The sequence below is a fragment of the Pelodiscus sinensis genome, chromosome 19, assembly GCF_052426305.1.
Source record: "Pelodiscus sinensis isolate ZL-2025 chromosome 19, ASM5242630v1, whole genome shotgun sequence".
NCBI lineage: Eukaryota > Metazoa > Chordata > Testudines > Trionychidae > Pelodiscus > Pelodiscus sinensis.
This window is the reverse complement of record NC_143070.1, coordinates 24,688,975-24,701,287: the sequence shown is the minus strand read 5'-3', so window position 1 is coordinate 24,701,287 and position 12,313 is coordinate 24,688,975. Positions and strand designations below refer to the sequence as shown.

At 52.0% G+C, this 12,313-nt stretch overlaps 1 protein-coding gene and 5 non-coding genes across 6 annotated transcripts in view; 3 read left to right on the top strand and 3 right to left on the bottom strand.

Moving 5' to 3' along the window:
• LOC142820483 (butyrophilin subfamily 1 member A1-like) overlaps window positions 1-12,313 on the top strand; it is a 646,031-nt gene that overhangs the window by 111,940 nt on the left and 521,778 nt on the right. The window lies entirely within an intron of this gene.
• Window positions 1,569-1,641, bottom strand: TRNAR-CCG (transfer RNA arginine (anticodon CCG)). Its single transcript has one exon. It is a non-coding gene; the product is annotated as a tRNA-Arg (tRNA).
• Window positions 2,912-3,127, top strand: LOC149522327 (small nucleolar RNA U3). The gene has a single exon (XR_016347495.1). It is a non-coding gene; the product is annotated as a small nucleolar RNA U3 (small nucleolar RNA).
• Window positions 4,814-4,885, bottom strand: TRNAE-CUC (transfer RNA glutamic acid (anticodon CUC)). The gene has a single exon. It is a non-coding gene; the product is annotated as a tRNA-Glu (tRNA).
• On the bottom strand, window positions 6,818-6,891 carry TRNAI-AAU (transfer RNA isoleucine (anticodon AAU)). Its single transcript has one exon. It is a non-coding gene; the product is annotated as a tRNA-Ile (tRNA).
• On the top strand, window positions 9,165-9,254 carry TRNAS-UGA (transfer RNA serine (anticodon UGA)). The gene has a single exon. It is a non-coding gene; the product is annotated as a tRNA-Ser (tRNA).

Below are 12,313 nucleotides of genomic sequence, written 5' to 3'. Positions count from 1 at the left end.
GGACTGGACTTCATCTCTGAAGGTCCCTTTGGCTATGTCTGGTGGCATGTGTGAGATGTGCTTTTGTGCAAGAGGATCTATACTCTCCTGTGCAAGAAAGCTCTGATGGCCATTTTAGCTATAGGGCTTTCTTGCACAAGAAACCCTTGTCCTGCATCCACACTGCCCTCCTGCACAAGAGGACTTACACCTGTTAGAAAAGAGCGTAGCTCATGTGCAAGAAGCCCTTTCTTACCACGCTTTACTGTAAAACTTCTTGCACAAGAGCGAGTGGGCAGTGTGGATGCTCTGCGGAAGAACGGCCCTTCTTGCACAATAACCCGCTGGTGTAGACACAGCCAATCAGTGCGGACATAGCCTTCCAGTTCTAGTCCCAGTTCTGATTGGCTGAGCTGGGAGGAAGTCACAGGGAGGAGACTCAGGACTTCCTTGTTCTCCTTAAGTCCCAGCAAATGAGCCAGAACTTCTCGTCTGCTCGGGGAATTGTTCTGTTTCTCGCCAGTGGTTGTCTCTGAGCAGCTCCTGAGTCTCTCTGTGTCCCGGTGCTTCTAACCCACTGGCTGAGCCATCCCTAGGCTGGGCTGTGGGGCTGTATCTCACTGGAGGTCACGTTATTCTGATCAGTCAGGGTGTGAAACTCCAAACTGAGGGGGACTTTCAGCATCTGGGTCCTGTGCCCAGGGCTGCCCCAGACTGGCTGTGTGAGGTCAGACAAGGCCCTTTGCCTTTCTCAGCCTTTGTCCCTCCCTCTTATCAGTTGGGGGGAACAATCCCCTCCTGCCTGCCCCATGGCGGAGGAGTGATGTGAGGGTGTTGCTAGCAGTAGTGAGTACTAGGAGGTGTCCTGTCACCTGGGCTCCGTGTAGGGTTGCCAGATGGTTTCTACTAAAATACCAGAGACACTTGACATGACACCACAATCGACATTATTGTTATTTAGAAACTAAGGGACATTTCTATTTTCTCAGTTTGTTTCCTGATCAGAAAGCTCAAATACTGGACTGTCTGGTTCAAAACTGGAGACCTGGTAACCCAGCTCCATGTCAGCAGGGACACGCAGTTGAACATCTCCCCCCATATGCTGGCCCAGCCTTGTGCCTGCTGCTGGGGCTGACTCCCCCCACGTCAGCGGGGCCTCCTGCCCCTGTGCTGCTGCAGCAACTGCCAGTCTGCCTGCACCCAGGCCTGGCAGCCATGTCGTCTGGGGGCAAGAGCAGGGAGAACGGCGCCTTCCTAGCCCAGCCCGGCCCCCCCATCCCATCGCTGAGGGAACTTTCCCCCAATGCCAGCCCCATGCTCAAGGGCTTTGGAAAAGGGCCAGGCCAAAGTAGCTCCCCCCTGGCTCCTACTGAGCCTCTGCCAGAGCTGCCCCTCCTCAGGCTCTGCCTTGTCACCAGACAGACCCTGCTCTGCTCCAGCCCCCTCCCTCTGTCTGAGTCACTCCTGGAGCTGGTGGGACTAGACAGCTGCTGTCCTATGGGATGTGGCACTTCTTGGGAAACCATCTCTCAGTCCCCATGGGGAAAGCAAGCCAGGGCTTCCCAATCAAACCTCAGGTCACAGTTCAATACCCCAGGTGGGACTTGAACCCACAACCCCTGGCTCCGGAGGCCAGTGCCTTGTCCATTAGGCCACTGGGGCCAAACTGAAAAGAGAAGAGAAGGGACAGAAATTCCCTGTCCCAAAGCCTCACCCCTCACATTGGCTGGGCAGACACGTCCCTCCTCTCTACCCCAGCAGACACGTCTGCAGCCCCTGGCAGGGAGGCAGCTGGGCAGGTCGCTGCAGAGCTGAGCCCGGGCTGGCAGCAGTGCAGGCTGGTTGGCCACAGCCCTGGGAGAGCAGCTGGGGGGCTCAGCTGGGGGGCAACGGGCCCGTGTGCTCTGCTGCTCACTGACGAGCTGGCTGCCCAAGTGCCCCCACAGACGCTTCTTCAATCCCCACCCCCCTCAGCCCCCCACCCCCAGCCTCTTCCAGCACAGCCTGCCCCCCCCCCCGCCCCCCCGGGCTTCCACAGGGGCCTCTGTCCCAGGGGGAATGGGGAGCCCCTGCCCCCGGCACCCACCCACCCTGCTGCTCCCACCAGAGCAGAGCATTCACCCGGCACAAGTAAGTGCCTCTGTCCCCCCTGACCCCGGTTGCTGGGTTCCCTCCTGTTTAGCTGCCTGGCCCCAGGTAAGGTCACATGAGACTGCTCATATCACCCCCTCAGCACGGAGCCCTGGGCAGCCGCCCTGCTCGCTCAGGTCTCAGGCTGGCAGGGCCTGCAGGGATACTGGGTTTGAATGACAAGGTGTTGGAGCAGCTATTAAAAGGCTTCTTCCTTGGCAGGGTCATTGTGCCTGTGGATTGGCTATTTCTTGGATGCCTGGTGCTTGCACATGCAGCTGGGCTTTAGCAAATCAGAACAATGCGAGTCGTGAGTAACCCAGCGCCTCTGGAAATGGGAGTGGAGTAAAAAGTACAATATTGTCTAAAAAAATAAAATAACTTGAATAAAAATCAAATTGTGACAAAAATAAATTACTTGAGTAAAGTACAAATACCCAAAAAAGGTCTTGAGCAGTGTAATCAAGGGTTCTTGGCCCCTTGCTCGTCTGTGGATTGGCAGTTTGTTACCACTGACTTAGAGGAGCCCCAGGAACTGTAGTTTCAGGAAGAAACAGCAGGAGATTTTGATTGGCTGCCAGGTGCTCCACATGCTAATAAGAAGGCATGTTTCTGTAAACAGAGACATGGAGCATATGCTAATATACAGATTTCTAAACCTGGTGGAGTGTGTTTGAATGGGACAAGTACTTTGCTGAGATTATTTCTGTTTTTTAGTTTTCTAAGTGTTGTGTGAAAACATTCCCCATGAGGAGAAAGTGAATGCACATGAGTGTGGGTGTGTAGTGAACAAAGCCCTGTTAAGACTGTATTGTTAGGGGTCATTTCTGTAGTTGGTATTTAGAGAAATATTGCTGAATGTGGTTGGTCTTGCTAACCATGAGGATAAGTGGCAGTGCTCTTTTCTAAGCATGAAGTAAGCAGACAGTATTGCTTTAATGTAGTTGCTGTCTGTTGTTGATGATTGTTCTTTCTTTCCTGTTGGGAAGCTGGATAAAGAGAGCCCAGACTGAGTGGTTGGCTACTGTTAAAAAATTCAGAATTAGTTTTGTAGTAGAGAGGAATGGGGATTTCACTTTATCGTTTTGTCTTGGCTTTTGTTTAATTCCTGGATTTACTTAGGTTACATCTACACTGGTATGATTTTGTGCAAATACTTTTAATGCAAGAATTTTTGCATTAAAGCATTTGTACAGGAAAGCACCTACACTGGCATGTGCTTTTGTGCAAGAGATGTGCTTTTGCGCAAAAGCATTCGTGCCAGTGTAGATGTTCTCTTATTTAAGAAAGGTCTGATGATCATTTTAGCCATCTGGCTTTGTTGCGCAAGAAATTAACGTTGCTGTCTACGCTGGCCCTCTTGCGCAAGAATACTTGCACAAGAGGGCTTATCCATGAGTGGGCGCGTCAGAATATTTGCGGAAGAACCACTGATTTTGTACATTACAAACTCAGTGTTCTTGCGCAAATACTCGTGGCCAGTGTAGATGGGCGGCAAGATTTTGCGCAAAATCTTGCCAATGTAGACATAGCCATACTGCTCAGCTGTGTCTACTTTGGACCACTTATTCCGGAAAATCAGCCACTTTTCCGGAATAAGCTGCGAGGTGTCTACACTGGCCCTTGAATTTCCAGAAAAGCAACGATGCTCTACAGTACAAAATCAGCCGCTATTCGGGAAAAACTATTCTGCTCCCGCTCGGGCATAAGTCCTTATTCCGGAGCACTGTTCCGAAATAGGGCCAGTGTAGACAGCCCAGTAAATGGCTGTCGGGGCTCTTTTCCGGAAAAGCGCGTCTACATTGGCCACAGACGCTTTTCCGGAAAAAGGGCTTTTCCGGAAAAGCAGCCTTCCAATGTAGACGCTCCTTTTCCGGAAAAACTGAAAACAGAATAGTATTCCGTTTTAAGCAGTTCCGGAAATTCATGCCCTGGTGTTTTCATGCTTTTCTCTCACCTGATGCTGGGCCTTTTCCATGTGCTTCTCACACTGGATTTAATTAGCCCCTTGGATCTGCCTCATGCCTTGTCCCCCATCTGTTCCCTAGTGGCCCTGCGGGAGGCAGAGACTAGCCGCAGCCCAGTGTTAATTATCCCTTGGGTTAGTGTCTTTCTCCCATAATGTGTAGCTAAGATATTTGTTAGTAACTGGCAGGCGCCCCGGGGGCTCACCCCCGAACAGAGACACATGACCTCAATATTGGGGCACAAGACAAAACTCACCTGCTCCTGGAACAGGAACACTGACTAGCGGTGAAGCCCCGCCCTGGCAGCACCCAGCAGTGAGAGCTGAGTTGGGGGGAGAGTTAAAAACAGGGGGAGAAGGCTCCATGACTGTGTCAGAGGGAGGCTCTGCCCTGGCCAGTGGGGAATCGTTGCTTCTTCGAGGGGCCCAGGCCTGGTGGGTCATTTCCCCAGGTTAATGAGTGGGGGCTGGAGCCAGTTCTGTGTTGTCTCCTTCAACAACTAAAGTGAACTGCTGGGCGCGCCACAGAGCTTCCTCCAGGGCTGCCCACATGGCAGAGGAGAGGGGCAGTTTGAGTCACCCAGCTCTGCTCCTTCTGAAAATGAGAAGTGTTGTCTTAGCAGTGCCAGAGAGGTGGGAAGAAGCCTGAAGTAACCTCTTGGGTCACAGCTGCTGTCACATGTGACACTGAGGTGAGAATAGTGACTAGGAAGTTGTCACATGAAACCACAGGCTGGTTTCCCTGACTGGGAATTGAACCCAGGCTACAGCAGTGAGAGTGCTGGATCCTAACCACTAGACCATCAGGGACACATGAAACTTGTCTTTTTGCTCACCTACACTAGCCTTTCACAGGCCATTTTCTGTCCACTTCAGGATGGGGGGGGGGCATCCATTCTCCCTTGCCCAGAGGGGACAAGAACAGAAACCAAACAGAACATCAAAGCAGCCAGACTGAGTCATGTGAGTTGTCCAGCTAGCCCAGGATCCTGTCTCATGACAGCAGCCAATTTCATTGTCCTGAGGGAATCCTCAGGACAGACAGTTATTAAGTGATCCCTCCTGTTGCCCATTTCCAGCTTCTAGAATACACCAGCTAGGGACACCTGCCCTGTCCATCCTGGTTAAATGCCATTGATTGACCTTTCCTGCATTAAATATTCCAGTTCTGTTTTGGACCTTCTTGTAGATTTCACCTTCACAGCATCCTCTGGCAAGGAGTTCCTTTAGTTTATTTTTAACTTGGTTTCTGGGCTCCCTGAGGCCCTTTCACACACAAGGGCTTTCTCTGCAGTGTGCTGGGGGAGAAACCCCTGAGCCAGTGACACGGACTGACCTGGGCACAGGCCAACAAGGGGGGTTTCAGTGAAGCTACATGTGAATGGATCCATCTAGTAACCACTGCCAGCCACACGCACAGGGGAGGGGACTTTAGCCAAGGAAGCAAGGACTCTGAGGGAGGGTTGGAAGCGAAGGGGTTAATCAGATGGACGGGAGTTTCCAGTGCTGGGCTGTGGCTAAGATGGATGCAGGGATGTCACAGGGCACTAGCACAGCAAGGGGACCAGAGAGGGCCCTGCTGCACCGAGAGACATGGCAAAGCCTGGGATTGAACCAGGGACCTTTAAATATTTCATCTTAGGCTCCCCACACTGAGCTGCCCATAAACCCCTCTAGCTGGTTATTAACTGTCCGGGATGTCTGGCAGCCGTGTCACAAACATGATGCCGTCGTGCCCGGCCCAGGAAGGCGAGACTGGTGTTTCCTGCCACCTGCAGTTTGACTGGCTCCTTCCCCCCATTCCTGCCTTAGCTCCCGGGCTGACCTGGCAGCTGAAGTGGTCGGGGGCCCAGCAGCCTGGGCAGGGAATGGACTCCCTAAGGGGCGCACGGTGAGAGACAGGGGGCTGGGGGCTCAGGGAGGGGTGGTCCCAGGAGGCAGAGGGCACCTGTGACTCTCGGCTGGCAGCTGACACTCTGCTCCTTGCTTCCCTCCCGCTGCTTCACCTCCCAGGGCTTCTTTCTCCTTCCCTGTCCATAGCAGGCAGCTACACAAAGGCAAGTCACCAAACCAGACACCCCTGTGGCCAGCATGGGGCTTGCACCCAGGACCTGGGCGTTATCAGCATCAAGCTCTAAACAGCTGAGCCAGCAGCCCACAAGGGGCCCTTTGGGAAAGACCCCACAGGCAGCTGCAGGGACGTCTCTGCCGCTGCCACGAGCTCGTCTCTGATGGGGCCACGGGCGACTCACTGAGATGTGGGCTGGCTAGTGCAGAAGTCAGAGGAGCAGGAGCCTGGGTGGGTTCAGGGGGGCTTTGAGCAGGAGCAGGTTTGGGGGAGGGGCTGCTGGGCCACTGAAGCAGGTGACCAGGTGGTTGGCAGCAGCTCTGTGGGCTGGGCACATGGTCCCATCACCTGGACATATGGAGCCTCCCTCTGCGGCTTGGGCTGGAGGAGCCATGGGCCAGCCACTGCAGCAGCAGGAATTTGGGATCAGGTCACCCCACTGGGGACAATGGAGGGAAGAGAAGAGTTTTCCCTGCCATTAGGGGAAAGCTGGCCAGACCCTTTTAGCCACTGGGTCTGTGCAGGCTGGATCCTCCTCCTACCAGTTCTCTGGCCTTAGTCCTGCAAAACTCTCAGCCTTTTGCCTGTTTCTGCTTCCCTGTCCATAGCAGGCAGCTAAAGAGTGTGTTTGGTGGGGGGAAGAGGGAGAGTGGTCACTGCAATGAACAACCCTGTGGCCAACATGGGGCTTGAACCCATGACCTTGGCGTTATTAGCACCACGCTCTAACCAACTGAGTTAGTTGGCCTTCAGAAGCTGAGCTCACAAATGTCCCTTTCAGAAAGGCGCCTCATCTCTGACAGGGCCACTAGCAACTCACTGTGACGTGGGCTCACTAGTCCAGATGCTTTGAGGTTTGGTCAAGGTGGCTGGTGGCCGGCATGGCGCACTGAGACCCAGGGCAAAGAAGCAGCTGGAATCTCCTGCTGCCAGCACCTTGCCTCCCAGCTTCTTCCCTGTCGGCAGCAGCCGCAGCCCCTTTTGGCCACTGGGAAGAGAGGCAGGAATGGGGCCAAGTAGCGAGTCAGGCTGAGGGGGGCAGGCAAAGCTCATCTTGTCTTGCAGGGCCACTGGCAACAGCTTCTCTCTTGTGCGCTGCTGCTGAGGAGAAAAACACCCTGAGAGGGACCAGAAAGACCAATTTAAAAGATTGTTTGGGGGGGGCACCTGCTAGCGCCAGGCGGGCAAGAGTCAGAGCCTGGCAGCTCCTGGGGACCACACAAGAGACCACAAGGGTAAGCAGCAAGCTCCAGGCAGGTTACGATTTAGGGCCCAGCCCATCTCAGCCAGGCAGACCATAGCATCAGACTGAGCTACAGGGGCATCAGACACCCAGCAGGAGGCTCTGGGGAGCCTGCAGATAAGGAGCCCAAAGCTCATAAAGTTGGAGGGTTTTGCAGCAACCAGCCCACCCCCAGCAAGTCCCACAGAGATTTGAACTCGGATCACGTGATTCAGAGCTCTGAGTGCTGCCTCTTACACCATGGCTACATCTAGACTGGCATGTTTTTCCGGAAATGCTTTTAACAGAAAAGTTTTCCATTAAAAGCATTTTCAGAAAAGAGCGTCTAGATTGGCAGGACACTTTTGCGCAAAATCACTTTTTGTGGAAAAGCGTCCATGGCCAAACTAGATGCGCTTTTCTGCAAAAAAGCCCCGATCGCCATTTTCTCGATTGGGGCTTTTTTGCAAAAAAGAAATCTCTGCTGTCTATACTGGCCCTTTTGCGCAAAAAGTAGGAAGTCAGCGCTTTTGCAGAAATTCAAGTGGCCAGTGTAAACAGCTGGCAAGTTTTTCTGGAAAAGCAGCTGATTTTCCGGAAAAACTGGTCCGTCGAGACACAGCCCATGGGACCTACATGAGCCAGTAGTGATTCAATTAGGCTGAACTGGAGTTCTGGCTCATGGCCACTCGGACCAGCTTTGCTTGTTTCCTTCCACCCAGAGCCCCCTTCTTCTCCTGGGCTGCAAGGAGCCTCCCTGGGATGCCCTGAGACAGGCTCAGGGCTCTGCCTCCCCATAACCAGCCCCACCCCACCCAACTGGCTTTGGCAGAACAAGCAGGGGGGCGGGGCTAGCTAGACTGCTCCCTTCTTACACATTTCAAAATGTCCATTCCTAAACAGGACTGTGTGGCCTAAAAGATAAGGTGTCTGGCTTAGAATCAGAAGACTGAGGGTTTGAGTCCCTTTGCAGTTGTGTTGCCTGTGCTTGTGGGTCCTGAAGCCATATGCTTGGAAAAGTTCTGTAACAATATGTGTCCATAGGAAGGCCTCTATCTATTTAGCAGATCTAAACTAAAGCCTTCTGCAGCCAGACTGCAGAACAGCAGCAATTAACTGGAGAGCCTGGGCTCACATTCCATCTAAATGGCATTTCAATAGGGTCACACTAGGCTGTGACCAGGGGGTCTGATCCTATTGACCCCCACTGTCACCAAGTAAGAAACAGATCTCAGGGTGGGCAGAGAGAACTTAGTTAACAGTATTTGTCTGGAAAAAACCTGCTTAGCAATAGTTGTGTTTGTGCAATCGGCATTCTATGATTATTGTCCTCGCTTTCCTATTGTTTGTCTGTGTGATCGCTGTCTGGTTTGTAACTGTTTCTGTCTGCTGTATCATTAATTTTGCTGGGGGAAAATCAACAAAGGCAGTGGAGTATGATTGGTTAGGTAAATCATAATAGTATGTTATCTTTGGTTAGTAACATTATACTAAAATAATTGGTTAAGCAGGACTAAATTATCACTATCTAAACAGGGAAACGAGAAGGAGACCAGGAAGAAGAAGGAAAAGGGGAGAAGAGAAGAGGAAGAAGGAGGGAAAGGGAAAGGAAGGAAGAAGACCAAGGAGGAGGAGGGAGACCTGGAAGCAGAACTCACCTCCAAGGCAGCCTCAGACCAGAGCGGCCAGGACCCCTCTGCATGATTGTTGAAATGGTTTGCTGTGTGAATTCTGTCAGGTGACGTCAGGCCTGGGCACTGGAATTATTTACCAGTTTCCCTGAGCTACTAAGACTCAGAGCTGTGATGGCTGAGTGGTTGAGTGGTTAAGGTGTTGGACTTGAAATCCAATAGGGTTTCCCTGTGCAGGTTCAAATCCTTCTCACAGTGAGGCCTGTGTTTTGGTCACAGCCCTTCCTAGGGCAACATGGTACCCAAACTCTGAGACTCTTGAGAAGAAGGTGCCTGACTCATCAGAAGGGACACCTGGGCTATGTCTACACTTGTAGCTTCTTGCATGAGTAATATGCAAATGAGGCTAAGTGTGGAATATTGCTGAGCCTCGTTTGCATAGCTAATAAGCCACCACTTTTTTCAGAAGAGACTCTTGCACAAGAAGGAGCATCTACACTGCCCCTTCTTGCGCAAGAAAAACCCTCCTGTGCAATGCCATTACACCTATTACTTTTCACTAAACCCCATTATCACACTACCTAGTGCACATTCCTACCTTCCTTTGTGCACACAACATACCTGGGACTCTAATTACTGGCCACTTGCCTTTCACACAGATGACTGATGCTTGTGACTTTCAAGTACATTCACATGGCAGCTCTTTAAACATAATGTGCTTCTATTCCATCATCAGCACCAGAGTCCGTGAGTTAAGGAAGGGTACCACCCAGCATCAGGCTTGAATCCATGACCCTAAGATTAAGACTCTCATGCTCTACCAACTGAGCTAGCCAGGCTGCATGCAAAAAGTTTCCTAATAGCCCAACTCAGGGTAACAGGAGCCAAGTGTTCTCCACTGCCTGACTCAAGGCTCTTTCTTGCCCCTAATGTGGGGTTCTGCTCTGTGGAGAGGTTTGAACTCGAACCCCCCTCCCGACACACCTACTTCTTTCCCCACAAGGAACGGACCCATTTCCATCTCTCCAGGGACAGGAGAACGGCTCTGGCCTGTTCTCTGCAAAATGCTCAGCCTGTTTCATTTTCTGCAGGAACGAGTGGGATCCATGCGCCCTGTTCCCCAGTGAGAGGTGTGTGTCCTCTTCCCCCCTTTCCACAGACACAGCAGGCCAGGGGGCTATGAGGCCCCTTCCTATCTGGCCTCCCACAAAGCTGGGGTGAAAAGCTGCTAGATCCCAGCCCTCATGGGCCAAGCCATGGTAGCAGGATTCACTCCCATCTTCTCCTGCCTGTGCCCTGGTGCTAAGGTGCCGGCCCCTTTCCTGCTGCCCCATCTCTTATTCCCACAATGCACTTTGTGCAGGGGCCATTGGTCTTTGTAAAAAGGTGCGTGGCTGGGAGCCCTGACTCAGGACGCTTCCCCAAATCGCCGCTCTGACCCGCTCACACTGTCTGGCTGCCTCCAGCACAGGCTGAGCTCAGGGGCCAGGTTGGTGACCTGCCCTGCAGCTGTGATGGCATCAGGCCCTTCCCGCTGGCCTGCTCCATCTGGAGATGGAGCTCCAGTGGCCTCAGACACCCAGCAAGAGGAACAAATGAATATGAGTCAACAGTGTGATGCTGTTGCAAAAAAAGCAAATATGATTCTAGGTTGTATCAACAGGTGTGTTGTAAGCAAAACTCATGAAGTCATTCTGCCGCTCTACTCTGCACTAGTTAGGCCTCAGCTGGAGTACTGTGTCCAGTTCTGGGCGCCACATTTCAAGAAAGATGTGGAGAAATTGGAAAGGGTACAGAGAAGAGCGACAAGAATGATTAAAGGTTTAGAGAACATGACCTATGAAGCCAGGCTTCATGAACTGGGCTTGTTTAGTTTGGAAAAAAGAAGATTAAGGGGGGACATGATAGCGGTTTTCAAATATCTAAAAGGGTGTCACAAGGAGGAAGGAGAAAATTTGTTCCTCTTGGTTTCTGAGGACAGGACAAGGAGTAATGGGCTTAAAGTGCAGCAGGAGAGGTTTAGATTGGACATTAGGAAAAAATTCCTAACTGTCAGGGTGGTCAAATATTGGAATAAATTACCAAGGGAGGTGGTGGAATCTCCCTCTCTGGAGATATTTAAGAACAGGTTAGATAGACATTTGTCAGGGATGGTATAGATGGAGCTTGGTCCTGCCTTGAGGGCGGGGGGCTGGACTCGATGACCTCTCGAGGTCCCTTCCAGTCCTATGATTCTAAGAAAACCTCTCTAATTGAGCCTCAGGGCATGGAAGTCAAAACACCTGAACCATGTAACAACCAGCTAAGTCTCAGTAGGTCCCACTGAGATTTGAACTCAGATTGCAGGACTCAGAGTCCTGAGTGCTATCCCTTACACCATAGGATGGGTGGTGGGAAAGTGCAGTGGGCACCTCTGACTCTCAGCTCTCAGGCTGGCCTCTGCTGTCCTGGCTCCCTCCAGCTGCTTCATCTCCCTGGACTCCCTGTAAGAAATGTGTCACTTTCACCCCTGGGAGCAGCTCAGCCAGGCAAAGGGGCTGCCTGGGGCAGGACATGAGCCCTGGAGGGCAGGGGTGGGTGTGGCAGTGACATCACAAGGGCCTTTTGCAGCCCCTCAGCTTATTGGCTAATGGAGGTTGGGAGGTGATGACCTCACAGAGAGTCCATGACAATGGCCAGGTGGGACAGGCTGCAGGGCAGGGGCCATCTCAGAGCCCCCCCCCCCCCCATGGCTTTGCTGCAGGGAGTCTCCTTGAGAGTTGCCCTTGAGGCCTTTTCGGATCCTTCTCCTTTCCCATGACTAACTGACCTAGATGACAGACGTCCCTGTGGAGAAGGGAAGAGACACCAAGAAGGCCTCTGTAAATGCAGCAGGGGAATTAGCTCACGTGGTAGAGCGCTTGCTTAGCATGCAAGAGGCAGTGGGATTGATGCCCATGTTCTCCAACTGCAGTTCAGTTCTTATCCCTTATTTTCACTGTCAGGGACTCAGTGGCCCCCTCCCTCTTCCTACCTGCTCTCCCAAAAGAGACAGACCTGGCTCCCCTTTCTTTGCCACCAGCAATTGCCATGCTGCAAAGCAGAGCGTGGAGATATCAGGCTCTGTGGTGCAATGGAAAGCATGTTGGACTTTTAAGCTGCAACAAAAGACAGGACTATGTAGCACTTTAAAGACTAACAAGATGGTTTATTAAATGATGAGCTTTTCTGGGCCAGACCCACTTCCTCAGATCAAATAGTGGAAGAAAATTGTCACAACCATATATACCAAAGGATACAATTAAAAAAAATGAACACATATGAAAAGGACAAATCAA